The sequence below is a fragment of the Doryrhamphus excisus genome, linkage group LG14 (assembly GCF_037039965.1).
Source record: "Doryrhamphus excisus strain RoL-2023G ecotype Guam linkage group LG14, RoL_Dexc_Guam_v1.1, whole genome shotgun sequence".
Classification (NCBI taxonomy): Eukaryota; Metazoa; Chordata; class Actinopteri; order Syngnathiformes; family Syngnathidae; genus Doryrhamphus; species Doryrhamphus excisus.
The window spans coordinates 9537807-9553388 of NC_136370.1; the positions used below are offsets into that span (position 1 = coordinate 9537807).

At 39.0% G+C, this 15582-nt stretch overlaps 1 long non-coding RNA gene across 2 annotated transcripts in view; it reads right to left on the reverse strand.

Annotated features, from left to right (window-relative positions):
* LOC144901699 (uncharacterized) overlaps window positions 1–15582 on the reverse strand; it is a 149088-nt gene that overhangs the window by 39967 nt on the left and 93539 nt on the right. For both annotated transcript variants that reach the window (XR_013629761.1, XR_013629760.1), the window contains one exon: window positions 7821–7971. This is a non-coding gene — a long non-coding RNA (uncharacterized LOC144901699). The remainder of the gene's footprint in view (window positions 1–7820; window positions 7972–15582) is intronic.

Consider the following 15582-nt stretch of genomic DNA (forward strand, 5'->3'; position numbering starts at 1 on the left):
TATTCATCCAAAATCAGAACAATAAAGGTGAGCGTTGTATCTCTGTGTGTAGCTTGAGATGCCTTCATGTAATCTTTGGTGTGGGGGAGCAGCAAATCAGGAAGGGCGTTTACTGTCAACCGACTGAGCTCATATGACAGCTACAAAGTGATGTTGCATTGCATGTTTAGTACTTTCATCTATGGCAGGGGTGGGCAAACTTTTTGACTCGCGGGCCGCATTGATATGACAAAATTTACAGGGGGGGGGGGGCAGACTATATATTTTACACGTAACACTCCACCTGGTATTATTGTATCTGTAAAATTGTCATGCAATCTGCTATTATTATTTATTATTTTATATTTATGTTTAAATATTTAAAAAATATAATAATTACAATAAAATTTAAATAATAATTATAATATTATTATTACGTAAAATATGCAACAATAATATTATATATAATTAATATAATAATTAGCAGTAATATAATAATTATACTTATCATAATAGTTCTAATAATAATTATAATAATCTAATAATCTAATAATAATCTAATAATAATCTAATAATAATAATAATAATAATTATTATTATTATTATTATTATTATTATTATTATTATTATTATTATTATGTGCTTGTGTCCCTTTTTTCAGGAGCACTTTGTAAACAACAGACCATGTCAAAAAACAAAATTGATAAAACCATCAAAAGGTTGGCTCAGGCCATGATGCCAGGTTGTAGAGTTTAAATGAAATACTTTGGAAAGATTGGGCGGGCCGTATTCAAACACTTGGCGGGCCGGATGTGGCCCCCGGGCCGTAGTTTGCCCACCCCTGATCTATGGTATGTCTATATGGGGTGTGGCATTTACTTGTTGACATGTATGACCATCCATCCATCCATCAGTTACCAGGAGTGTTTCTTAAATTTAACTGGGGCATGTATTTAGGAAGAGTAAAGCATTTATTCATACACAGTCAGAGCATTATTTGCAACTTTATGTGTTTGTTCATTTGGGGTAAGGTTTATTTGTTCCAGTGTGTGATGCACTTGATGTTTGATCGGGGCCCTAGGTCTATTCAAGCAGAGGCTAATTTAATTTTGTAACTTTACTTTACTATAGGTTCTACAAACTAAATGCAGCCTGACTACAACAGGTGGGCGTAAAAAAAAAAAAACAAAAGCATGATTTGGGTGACATTTAATGGAATCACAAGCACATTCTTGATCGCCCACCCATGCCGCGATCATCACAGTCACACACCAGTACAGAGGGAGCGATCTGGCATGTACTGGCCCCGTGATTCCAGTGCGTAGAGCTCACCTGCCCAAGTCCAATCAGTGGCTCTGCTGATTGCGACAGCTTGCCGGAGAGAAGAAATGAGGGACTTTTGTCAGGAGGGTGGGGGAGTGAAGTAGGGGTGGGGCCAGGAGCTCCATCACTGGCAAAGCCATGGCAGGGCCGCGGGGATGCTGCAGCCCTGGAGAGGACGCAGCCCCTCTCTACCCCTCTCTGGCCAGACGGGGTGAATCAATCATCTCCAAAGATGTCAGCATCTGCCCAAGCAATTTCAGATTGGAATAAATGGCAGATGGGGATGTTGTTCCCTCTGTTTAATCAGTTCCACCAAATGTGGTTTTATCTCTTATAAAATGAAACCATCTGTAGCACGTAGGTGTAAGGATCAAGTGAGGGAGGACGGAGGGAGAAATGTGTGTGTGCGTGTGTGCATATGTGCATGGTTTTAAAAGTGTGTGTCTGTGTGTCTCTCTGTGTGTGTGTGGTGATGGAGGGCAGACAGCGAAATAGAACATGGCGAAACAGAAGCTGAATAGTGGGAGTGTAACGGAAAAAAAAAGAAAAGAAATGCACACTTATCCATTAAACAGGAAGGAAAATGTAATCTTACTGCAAGCTCACACCTCCACTGTAATCTCCTCTCTTCCTCACAGGAGTACCACCCAGGGGCCATCACTATTATATCTAGACCCATCTATTTCCTCCTCCGCTTCCTAGCAGACACAAGGGCTGTAATATGGTCACCCTAACCACATCCGACGGAGACACTCTCCTGATAAAACTCCTTGTTTTTTAACCAAGGATCCTAGTGTTGAAGTAGAACTACGCTCTTCTTTCAAAGTTTACTTTCAAAAAGATTACACATGAAATGATGATCATAGGTTAGCGCGCAGACCTCACAGCTAGGAGACCAGGGTTCAATTCCCACCCTCGGCCATCTCTGTGTGGAGTTTGCATGTTCTCACCGTGCATGCGTGGGTTTTCTCCGGGTACTCCGGTTTCCTCCCACATTCCAAAAACATGCTAGGTTAATTGGCCACTCCAAATTGTCCATAGGTATGAATGTTAGTGTGAATGGTTGTTTGTCTATATGTGCCCTGTGATTGGCTGGCGACCAGTCCAGGGTGTACCCCGCCTCTCAGCTGGACAGCTGGGATAGGCTCCAGCACCCCCCGCGACCCTCGTGAGGAAAAAGCGGTAGAAAATGAATGAATGAATGAATGATGATCATATGTGCAGGGGTATATATATATATATATATATATATATATATATATATATATATATACACATATATATATATATATATATATATTGTACCACAGCAAAGGTGCGACTACTATCATACTGATGCCATTTTAGCTAATAAGAAACATGAAGAAAGTCATTATTGGAAAAGTCAAAACTGTGTAAGTGTAATGGATGCCAGCTAGTGAGGCTATGAGAGTGTTAAGGTAGCACTCTCGACACTGAAAATGCTGGGTTTGAGCCCATGGCAGTGCGCAAGGTTGACTGAACTAGATGTGTTACATCAGTGCAAAAGTATTCAACAAACACAATACCATACATATAAGATTATAAAAGCTGCATGAAAATAAGATGGAAAAGTAACATATACAAAAGTGGGCAAAGTCCTCACCAGCCATACCAGTGAAGTAAAGCTTGCACTTTTGATTAACACTAGACTATGAGAACACACACTTTCACCAGTTTAAAATGAATAATTATTACTATTTTGTGCCAATAGAGGGCCAAGACACTGCAGGTTTCTATCCGACCAGTTTCTCCTGCAGGTAATTTAATTGATGAGCTCCTTTCTTCCAATTGAAGAAGGTGTTGATTATTAAAATCACCTGCTTTAGTGACTGGATGGAAAGACAACCTGTTGTGTCCTTGCCCTCTAAGTTTGATACAAGTTTGACACCCCGGCCTATGTAAACTACAGTCTGAGGAGCAACTTATTGCTTATTTGTTTATTCAGTAATCCACCTACTAACTCTAATGAGAGGGTGGCTCCATTATTGTTCATATGATGAAATTAGGAAAAACTAATACCTTTTACCTTGTGATTGTGCGAAAAGGTATTACTTACAGAATCGGATTGTTAAAAGCAACTGTTGCTGTCTGACAACAAAAATATAAACAAATCTATGCACACAAAATCACTCTCAAATATTGTTCACAAATCTGTCAAAATGAGTGTTAATGAGTATTCATCATTTATAACCTATCCACCGCAGAGGTGTCGCACTTGTGTAGTTTAGCTGCATTGTGGGTGGCTCAGGGGCATCCAAAGACTAGTCTGCATCTGCTGTCACCACCATTTGCCTAAAATACCATATACACTGATCCAGAGCATCCCAAATATGTATGCTCAATAGGTGACTTGTCGAGTGAGCATGCTGGCCATTCAAGCACTACAATGTTTTCAGCTTCTAGGAATTGGATACAGATCCAAGGGAAATACATTATCATGCTGCAACATGAGGTGACGCTTGTGGATGAATGTCACAGTATTGCTGTGCATTCAATGAAATAAGCATTGCAAGATTTTGTCTTTGGCGCGTGATCCAAGATGGCAGCGTAAACAAATACAACACTATATTACAGGTGTTATATTGTACACAAAACAAGTGGGCAGACACAAGCCAAGGCAACATTTTAGCAAAAATGTAGGACTTTAACTGAAAAACGCACTAATATATATATATATATATATATACCAATGTACTAACGCAAACCAGCACATCTTAAACAAAGCTGCAGTACACCAGTGTTGTGCAAAGTCCTGATTGGGCGACCTTTGCTGCACAAAGCTCTCTTTTTTTATTGCTTCAATTTATTAGTTTCTAAAAATAAAATGAAAACACAGCCCACATCAGGATGAGAATGGAAAAAATAAGAATGCATATTGTTCTTGCTTTGACTGATAGCAGTTATTATTGCCAGTCTGGCATACGAACTCACTGGAGACCCAAAAGCATTAAAAACTCAACACCTCCAGCAAGAAATCATCACTCATCTCTAAAAAGAGGGAGACACTCCATCTGGGGGATTGACAGAAGTCAATGTAGCATACTTGAACATCTTTCACCTTTTAATGTGAGAGAAACAATTGTACTTGACAGTATTGCAAAATAGTTTTTTTTCCTCTTTTCTTTTCTTTTTTTTTTTTTAAAAAAAAGGACATTTATTTCCCAAAGACTGGAAGGCAGTCAGCTCCTTTTCAACTGCCAACATTGCGAGCCAACAACAAGTGATGGGCAAACTGTTCCTGGATCATTTTGTCTGCCAATCATCACAACTTCGTTTTTTTTTCTTTTTTTTTTGACAGTAACAAAAAAAAGACTTGGTTTTAGATTTATCACAATTACATCAATCAAAGCACTTCATCACTTCGCTGTCATACTGATAAGTGCTCATTCAGGGAATATTGTGTTATGAATACATAAAGGACAAAATGCTCATATATTGGTGACATAATGTACTGCAGTACTAAAATGGACCATCAAAATAAAACCTTTACATTTTTTTGTCTTTTATTATATGCATTCCCTCATTGAGGGATTATAATTAGTACCTATAATAGTATTCTAATACTAAAACATATTTTTTCCATTACATTTTGGTCAATGTGCATTGCACTAGTATCAGAATGGATATATATATATATATAAATATATTACATAACTAGTACATTTGATTGCTTTAATCTCATTGTCAACACACAAGTTTAAGTTATTTAAAATTAATTGTATTGCTTTGACAGCATAAACCCAAATGTTTCAACATTAAATATTCATAGTGCAAATAAAACCTTTTGGCTAAAAAGCTGTTTCTTAAAGCTTGTGACAGAAGAGGAAAAATAAATACAATTTTTTCATACCCATGCACCCAATGACATTTTTTAATGTATACAGTTGAATACACACACACACACATATATATATGTATACATATGTATGTATATATACATATATATACATACATACACATATACATGTATATATACATACACACACATATATATATATATATACACAAACACACACAGACACACATTTTTTTTTTTTACTAATTGGTAATTCACTATATCTCACAAGGCTTTTAAATCTAGTTTGAGCTCAGAATAATTTGTTTTTCAGCCTTTAATTGGTCTTTATTACATCTTTACGTGTCTGCTTGGTTTGTACACCCACACACACTTCAGTAATTAAAAGAATTTCATTTTTAGCATCATATTTTAACTTAATAAGGCCCTGATTTGACGCCAATAATGGTGATGTTTACTTTGAAATTCTCTGAAAAACACAAGCAATTTTATTTCTGGCATGCAATGAGAAAAATAATGAAGTATGTTTTTGAATAAATAATGAAGCCCTTCCTCCAAAGAAAGGAAGGACTAACTAATTAAATTTTCCGCTTGATGTCCAAAGGCGGTGCACTGGCCCTTCCTCCATCCTGCAGTGACCCCACTCTGTGCCGCATAGCATCATGTGATAAAAGTAATAATGACAGGATGAGGCTCCGAGAGGCACGCCTGACTCCTTCAAATGCTTTCAGAAGCATGGAAGATGGCAGCCAGCTATATCTGGACTCAATTTCCAATTTATTTTTTGTTCTTGCTTTATGAATTTTTAATATTGAAACCTCCCAGCTGTAGAAAGACAAAGAGACTATCAGGAGTTTAACCTCACATATCGCACTATTTTTAACTCCGCAAAGAGAGATGGACACATTAGAACAAGAAAGCTTGGATCTATTGTGGCATTATGAAGTGAATCTAACGGCCCACTTTTATCATCTCCTTTATTCCAGCACCAAGAAGCATAGCAGATTTATTTTGTTAATTAGATTGGCTAGACAAGTTTGCTCGCTCCAGCTGGCCAATTGGAGATTGCAGAGCGTGCACGTGGCTATCAAAAGGTTATCTAGCCCATCAAATGGGGGAATGTCAGCTTGGGATGTACTGGACAGTGAGCAAGGAATGAAACATAAGTGACCCACTGAAGTGGAAATATTCTATTCACATCACAAGACTGGGATAATTGATCCCTTTTTGGCTGCTTTCACACTTATGGTTCGGTACTCCGGTTCGGATGACAAAATTTTAAAAATACTGTATTTTTGGCACCATAAGACACAGTCAATTACAGGGTCTATTTCTGTATTTAACACACAAATAATGTGCACCATGTTATAAGACACATACTAGAACATACGGTTGAAGTGCAGAAGAACCGGAGTCTGAGGCGGAGTGTAGAATGCAGCTACCAAATGTTATTGCCTTGTACAACATGAACTCGTAACAGCAGCAAAAAGAGAGATTTATAGTGCAGAAATACAGTATATTTTTCATGGAAAAATATACACAAACATGACATACATGTAATGTCATGTGTCCTTCTTGGTATTTTTGTTATGGGACCAATGTGCAGCAAGTGAAGCAAATGTAGCATCCCTACAGATGTCCTTTTTTAAAACGTCATCAGCAGTGCTCAATTCCAGCACCATTTCTGCATCGGAAACCCACAACCACTTATTTTCATCCATCGCTACAAAGACTCAACAAGCTGCTCGGTAACCGTTAGCATTTTTTAACCCGAGGACTGGAGCATACATCATGTGCTGGAAGACACAGCCATTCCAAGCGGACATCGTCAGTGTAGTATGTGTATCAATGTACAGAGAAAAGGCAAGAGTACTGTAACTATTACATGTTATCATCAGTGTACATGTTAATGCATGATCATAGCATGGATATCAAACAATGCAATGTTGTTTGAGTTTTTTAGAGGGCTTCACAGGGTGTCTGTTGTTAGCTTGCTGATATTAACTTATTTTCTTGTGTTATAGGCCAATGCGCAGAAAAGGGAACATAATAGGTGTTCATGTTTCAAATAAGGATTGTGGATGATGGGCAATATTCCAAAAAAGTGAAGTTCCCCTTTAAAGGATTCTTTAACACTGCGAGATAGGACCATTTTCAAAATTTGTGCATTTAACGCCGCAAGAAAATGTCAGAGCACTTGGAAAAACAATACAGGACAAAATACAAAATATCTAAGACTGATCCACAAAATGTAGGATTATTATTTTGGCTTGTAATCACAATATGGGGGTAACGATGGCGCTTGCCGAAGGTCTGCGCTCTCCAAGTGCTTCTGCAGTTTTATGTTCCACACAAAGAGCAATAGCTGACCTGGCCAAATTTTAACCAATAAAGGATAAAATGTAACTCTTACTGTACTGCATTTAAAAATAGCAATACTGTTCCAAATAACTCCATCATGTAGCCAAGTTCGGAGGAATTGCAGAGAGCCATTCAAAAGACACAGAGCATTTCCAAAGCATCTTCTCTTACATATTTGTCATTGCTGCATGCTTATTTTAAATCTTTGGTCCACGTGTTCACATTGAAGCTATTTTACTTGTATGCAGTTTTGACAGGATAACTAATCAGCCATGTACAACTCGTGTAAAAGCTGCAAATACAGCCTATTAGCTGCAAATGCAAGGTGCAAAATAATCACCTTGTAAAACCATACGGCGTTTGCAGCCACCGTCCGCCTCTATCTTGGCAGTCAGGGAGGAAACAGCCAGCCATACATACATATGGATCGGGAGCTGTAATGGCCTCCCTCAGGAATCCCAATAGCAGCGGCACGGGCCAGAGAGGAGCTCCTGTGGGAAATCAGAAAAGCAGCAAGCATTCAGGTCAGCTTGTTCATGCCCCCCCTTCCCCCCCACATGTTACATCTCCATTTCCCGCTCCCGCCTCCATGGTGATTTATACACTTCTGTTATGCATTGAGGAGCACAACTGGCTTTCTGTTGAAACAGTGAAATATGGTTCGGCTAAAAGGATTGATGATGTTTGGGGAGGTGCGGCTGGGCTTTTTTTGGACCAGTGCAGGAGTTTGTTCGACACTTTTGCAAACAGCAACTGAGAAACTTTCTGTATTTAGTGAGTCAACATTACCATAATATAGCTTCTTACCAAGTCAGTTTGCACAATTCTATGCATTAAACTTTGTGATAATGGTAATGAAAAGGTCAGAGTGCACACAGCAAGATTTCAAACAGCATGACTGGATTGTTTTGTGTGTAAGAATTGGAGGGCCCTGTCAGCATTTGACCACCTAATTACATAATGCCTCACAGAAGGGAGCACATCATTTTTATGACAATATATCTTCTCAAAAGGCTATGTATAATTGGATATACTTTATAATGGTAAGTGTACAGCTGATGTAAGCAGTATACATTTACTGTCCCAAAATGGCTGGCATGTGAGTACCAGATAAATGGTTTGATTCCTCGAGTCAAGCACAGGAGTTGTACTGCTGGGGAGTTTTAAATGTTTTTTAATACTGTAATATTAATAGAAACAAAAAACATAATACAATTGTATTTTTTGGATAATTAGGTGGGGGAAAATAAAAGAAAATAATAAAAATAAAATAAATATATGTATTATAATAATAAATAATAAAAATATTATGATAGAAATAAGGTCAAAATATTAAGCAAATAAAGTTATACTATTACAAGAAGAAAACATAATAGAAGAAAGAAAACAAAATTAAAAACTGTTTTCATTTTATGAGAATAAAGACAAAATATGCAAGAAAAAGTTTTAATTTTATGAAAATAAACTCATGTGACAAAAAACAATGTTAGTTTAGTATAAGTTTGAATATTAAAGAAAAAATATGAATTAAAGTCTGAATGTCATGAGAGACAAAACAAAATAAATGTAATTTTTGGAAAATTAGGTTGGGGAAAAGTTCTAATATTATGGGAATAAAGTTTGTCATATTACAAACTAAATTTTTATTTTTTTTTAAAAACAGCAGAAATGGGGGGGGGGGTGGCAAAGTTTTTTAACCAACAGAATATCATAAAGCTGAGATGCAGTTTTTACGTATATACAGCATATACAACTTCTTAGTATAGCGACATGTGTTGGTTTAGTAATATCAAAATGTCCTTTTTCCATATATGGGCCTCAGTGGAAAAATTTTGTGCACCCCTGTTGTCGCATCATAGTCTGGGGCTGCATGAGTGCTACCAGGATTGGGGTGCCGCGGTTTATTGAGGGAAATCTGAATTCAAACATATACTGTGACTTTCTGAAGCACAGCATGACCGCCTCCCTTGAGAAACTTGCCGTTATTGTGAAATGAAGACACCAACAACCATTCTCACTTCCTTCCACTTTTGTTTAGAATAAAGCCCACAAATGGTGAAGCATTTTCTCAACAGAAATGATGAGGCACTTTAACTCCAGCATCATGTTTTTGAAGTGGAAAGCTGGTTTGAAAAGATAATTCTATTTTGTTTATATGAAGAAAAAAAATCTGTGCTTGAAAGCTAATTTGTCACCAGCAAACACCAGACGCTTTGCTAGGAGACATCTGATCAAATCCGGACTACAGCAGTTGCATACCACAAAGCTAAAGTTTTATGGGCGTTAATCAAACAAACCCAACATGAACACAAATTCAATTTCATTCCAAAAACATGTCTTCCTCATTATTTTTAGTTGAACTGCAATATTGGATTTTTTTTGTAATAAAACTAAAAAAACATACAAATATATAATTGTTTATATTGTCATGTTTTGTCCCACTAGTAGTAATAGTTCAGATAGTGCAGAGAGGAAATGAAACGAAAAAAATGGATTCCAATATGAGGAGTGATGTGAGCTGTTGCGGAGAACAATCGTCTTTATCTGAGCACCTTCAGGAATGCTAACAATGCAAGTGTCATAAGGAGAAAATGCGACCTTGCCTCCCTCCCAAGCAAACAATATATCAATACCGCCTGTGTCTACCACGGCCTAAAGGGTTCTGCAAACCATGTGACAAACTGAGGTAATTGGGCAATTAGAGAAGAAGAGGGGTCAAACTACATAATTTTATTAACATCCTTTTGGATGGTAAGCCTTGGTAAGTTGAGGCTTTGTTGCCGCCTGTTACTGGCACACAAGGCACTTTTTTGAGTGTGTGAGGATGCAGCACATCATTACTTAACTCCGCTCACTCCAATATGAGACCTTTGGACTCTGAGTGGTCGCTGTCAAATCTTATGGCTGATCTCGACCTTTCTTGACAATTTTGATTTTGTTGTTCTCCATCCAGAAGTACAAATTCATGTGGATCTTGTGATGCCAGATCACAAAACTTCAGGAATCCTATTCTCATGTTCTTTTAGCTTTTTAGGACTAAGTCAGTGCTTCTAAAAATAGAGCAGGGAGCAAGCATGAGGTGTCAGGGTCATGAGAAAATAAATTAAAAAAAAGTAAAATTTGAATGTACAAATAAAGCTCCTTTTGTATATTTTGGGGAGTTTTAAATGTTTTTTAATACTGTAATATTAACAGAAACAAAAAAACATAATACAATTGTAATTTTTGGATAATTAGGTGGGGGAAAATAAAATAAAAGAAAAAATAAAATAATAAAAATAAAATAAATAAATAATATGTATTAATATTATTAATGAATAATAATAATATAATAGAAATAAGGTCAAAATATTAAGCAAATAAAGTTATACTATTACAAGAAGAAAACATAATAGAAGAAAGAAAACAAAATTAACAACTGTTTTCATTTTATGAGAATAAAGACAAAATATGCAAGAAAAAGTTTTAATTTTATGAAAATAAACTCGTCATGTGACAAAAAACAATGTTAGTTTAGTAATATGAATTAAAGTCTGAATGTCATGAGAAACAAAACAAAATAAATATTGGAAAATTAGGTTGGGCAAAAGTTCCAATATTATGGGAATAAAGTTATCCTTTTGTATATTTTAAGCCTATTTGATTCCTATTTGATTCCTATTTGAATGATAATGACCAAACATGACTTTTTAGGTAGATTCCATGTTGAGAGCATTGCCAGTCAGTCAAAAGGGATTGTGTATGTGCATCCACAGCTCAACACCTCACACTGATAGACTTCAACGAGTTCACTCTCCATCCATTCACCCAGTTCCATCATCATGTATCTTCCTGCCTTCCACCCTTCATGTGTGTGTGTGTGTGTGTGTGTGTCAGCTATGGTTATACTTCCACACTGCAGCAGCAACAGCAGCAGCAGCAGCAGCAGCCGCCGCCTGTGGAAACAAAGGTAGGTTGATTTATAGCCCCGCACTGAGAGCATAAATCACACCTGCAGCGCCGCGCCTTTAAACGCCCTGCGTCCTGACAGCATTTACCTTTTATAAATGATTGGGCTGCACCTCCCATAGAGCCGGAGACCACAAAGCTCACTCATTCCACGTCTGACTTTTCCTTTGTTTCAGCTCTCCCCTCCTGTCTCATTTCAATATTCTCTGGCTATCACCGATTCAGCCGTCTCCCTTTCTTTACATCAGCCTAATTGCTCCATATCATGGCCTTCCTTCCTGTTTGTGGGGACATGATGGGATGCTCCCAGCAGCACATTGCTCTGCGCTCACCCAATGTCCAAATTTGTTAGTGGATATATAACTAAAGCTGCTTAAAAGGAGCCAGTGCTGCATCGCGCCTGTTAAGAAAATGAATGTGTCAGTCTCGGCCCTATCTGCTTTCCTCATGGCCACTTTTGTGACAAACATAAGGGGGGGGAGGTGTACACACACATTTATAATACCACACCTGTGCATCATTGAGGGAGTTTGCAGCCGCCTCAGCTGCAGAGTGTGGCTAAAGATAAAGGTGACGTCTTGAGGCCATTACTTATCCAGCACAGCGGAAAAGGTTTGCTGATATTATACTTGCCATCCCTGCATAATAGCTCTAGGTTGGGGGGGCCACAAACACACACACACATATACACAATATAGACACAAGGTGCACAGGACAAGCCCACATAAAACCCAGCAGGGCTATTTATGCACATATTTGCACACACGCTGCTCATCTGACTGAGTTAAAGCAGATAAAAGAGCTGGTAAATTAAATGTGACTCAACAGTTTACAATGAGGCTGTGCGGAGACACAAGTAGCAGGATTACAAAACTACAATATTTTTGATGCCACAGTAAAAACCAACAATGTGCTTTGTTTCAAAATGATTTTCTTTTGTTGGACGGCTGGTGTTACTGGTGTGGATGGAGCTTAGTGCTATTAGAGCACTGTTGAATACATAGTATGTAATACGTATGCATGCCAGCCGTGGCCACCCCCATGTAGTCAAAATGGTACAATCTTGATCCCATGACATTTTTATGTAATTCAATGGTGACATTGATAGTCGTGGAATTGCTGAATTGTCGACTATTCTAAGACACCCCAAAATGTATCAATTTTTAGGTAAAACCAGTGTAAAGAATCTGAACCATGCATCAATTTTCAACAGCATTTACTCTGTTCAGGGTTGCTCGTGAGCTGAAGCCTATCCCAACTGACTTTGGGGCAGGACCACATAATTTGTAAAAAGCAGAGACTCAATCCGGCAGCCACCAAACCAGAGCCCCTCTACACCCCGGCTGTGCCTAGAGATTCTGCCCATATAAGCAATGAACAGAAACAAAGGGTAGTCCTGGTGGAGTCCAACCCTCACTGGAAACGGGTCAGACTTATTGCAAACCAAGCTCTGACACCGGTCATACAGGGAACGGACAGCCTGAATTAGCCGGTCCTATAGCCCATAGTCCAAGAACTCTCCACAGAATTCACCAGGGAACATGACTCGAATGCCTTCTCCAAGTCCCATGCACCCTTACGGATCCTGCTGAGAGAAGAGAGCTGGTCGACAGTTCCATGACCAGGACAAAAACCACACTGCTCCTCCTGAATCCCAGATTCAACTATCCGGTGGATCCTCCTCTCCAGAGCCCCTGACTAGACCTTGCAAGGAAGGCTGAGGAGTTGAGGATAGTTGGAACACATCCTCCGGTCCTCCTCCTTAAAAAGTGCCTCTGCCAATCCAGAGGTACATCCCCAGATGCCCACACAATGCTGCGGAGCCGTGTCAACTAAGGCACGCCCACAGCATCCAGGACTTTGAGGAACTACAGGTGGATCTCATCCACCCCCGGGGCCCTTTTGAAAACCTCAGCAACCTCATCCTCCGAGATAGAAGAGCCCACAGTAGTGCCCCACGCACTGCTTCCTTATTGGAAGTCATGTCGATGGGATTGAGGAGGTCTTCGAAGTATTCCTTCCATGGATCCATAACATCTCGATTTGAGGTCAGCAGCACACCATCGTCACCATACATGATGACAAGATTGCTTCCCCCTCAGTGGAGACAGTGGATGGTGGTCCAGAATGTCTTCAAAGCCGTCCGGAAGTCGCAAGAAGCTTGAAGCTGCATGGTGTGAGCTCTGGGGGTCTGAGGCCACCATTCAATGGTGACTTTCAATTTGGATGATGAAAGACAAAAAAAAAAAAAAACAGAAATTACACACATTTGCAGTAAATGATAATGTCAAAACTCTAAAATGTAATGACCACTTTCCAACTACTAAAAATAAAGACTGGTGACAACTAACTCAGACATTCTGCTCACGTCCCAGACTGAGGACTCCTATCCACGTAAAGCATGCAAAGTGGATTCATAGCATCCATGCATTAGCACTCCATTTAGTCCCAATTCCATCTGTTAAATCCTTACGCACTTGATCTTCTCCCTCTAGCGCGGGGGGTTCTCATACACTTCCAACTTTTCATGGCAGAGAATAAAAAAGAGGGACCCTGACAGACAAGATAAATGGAAACCCAGCCAGTCATTTCAGCTCGAGTTTGAATGTGACAGTTGTTCTTTGTATTTGCGTTGGACACTCTACAGTGGAATGGAGAGATACCCTGCAAATGTGCGTTTTTCTGCTGCCAGCATGCCGCTTGTTCTACTGTAACTGAGCAGGAGCGTGTGTGTGTGTGTGTGTGTGTATAAAATAAACACCAGCAGCCTCGCAGTGAATAAAGCTCTGCACATATCCTTGAGGTCTGAGATTTTTTTTTATTATTTGTATACAATGATATGGTTATTGCAAGAGACAGTGCATGGCAATACTTTATGAATTAGCCCCAACATGGATAGGGATTTACGTTGCTGGCATGAAGCAGTGCTTAACCATGAATGTGGATGCTTTAATCAAACAGCATTATTTTTGGGTATGAGAAGGTAGTCCTTAAAGTTTGGGGTAACAGAATTGGATAAATTTTTGTCAAGGATTGATATTTCACACAAACTGAAGGCTTGTTAAGCTCGGGAAGCAGTCATTAATCATAGCTATAGCTAACCGTAAACAGAGCAAAGCAGAGCTATGGGCCAGGAAGTCCGAGAGTCTATCTGGCCTACAGCACATGCCCATATAAGGAAGACTGGCTCTCTGTGTTGTCACAAATAGCAAGTGTTAGAAAAGGCTCTTTGAAACCGGGCATCCAGAGCCAGGCCAAGCTTCATTCAGGACTCACTTCCAAATACGCAAACCTCATTATCTGAAACTTGACACCGTTTAACAGGAGAATAAAACATTCTTATAAGATTTATAGGTCAGAAAAGTTTAAAAAGCCAAAGAGTATAGTCATTAGTTATCTAACATGAATTTGGGAATGTCCAACCGTCAGTACTACGTATAAAAGTACTATTCCCAATGAAAATAGGCACAAAACAATATTCCTGATCACATTGGTTCCCTATGAGAAGTTCTAAAACGGCTAACAGGCTAATATTTGTCAGTCAGTGATGCAGACAGGCCTTGTGTGTTGACGGCCTGACCTCCATGTTGAAAACGAGCGAGGCGTCATCTCTCATGAACCCGACCTTGCTCTTTCTGATACATGAATAGGAATACAAACACACACATGTACACACTGCTCTCGGCCTTGGGTTAATTGGTTTGATTGTTGCCCCCGGCTCTGGCTAATTCAGAGGGGGGACTCCAGGCTTGTTGCGATGGCGAGGGCATATAAAGCATTCAGATGGTATTAATTAACTATTCATAAGAGTATAGCCCCTGCCTGTTGTATGTGTTTATCTTATCTTCCAATATCTCCTTCTATAGTTAGCTATTAAAGCTACGTCTCATTCATGAGTAGAGATTAAAGTTATGTAGTCATGGTTGCCAAGCAATGGAATTGGAAGAATAAAAAGAAAAGGTGTATAAATTTAGACGTCATTTTATTAGACGCTTTGCCTTGAGATTTTAAAAAGAGCTGAAGTACAGTTTGACCAAGGCCAGCGTGCACGATGAAAATAAATTCCTCATGTATAAAAAGGAGAGTTGTCTTAAATCATACAAGTTTTTGGTCTAGTAGGCAGCAGCCGCTAAAAGGTGAAGGTGCCCTCAATC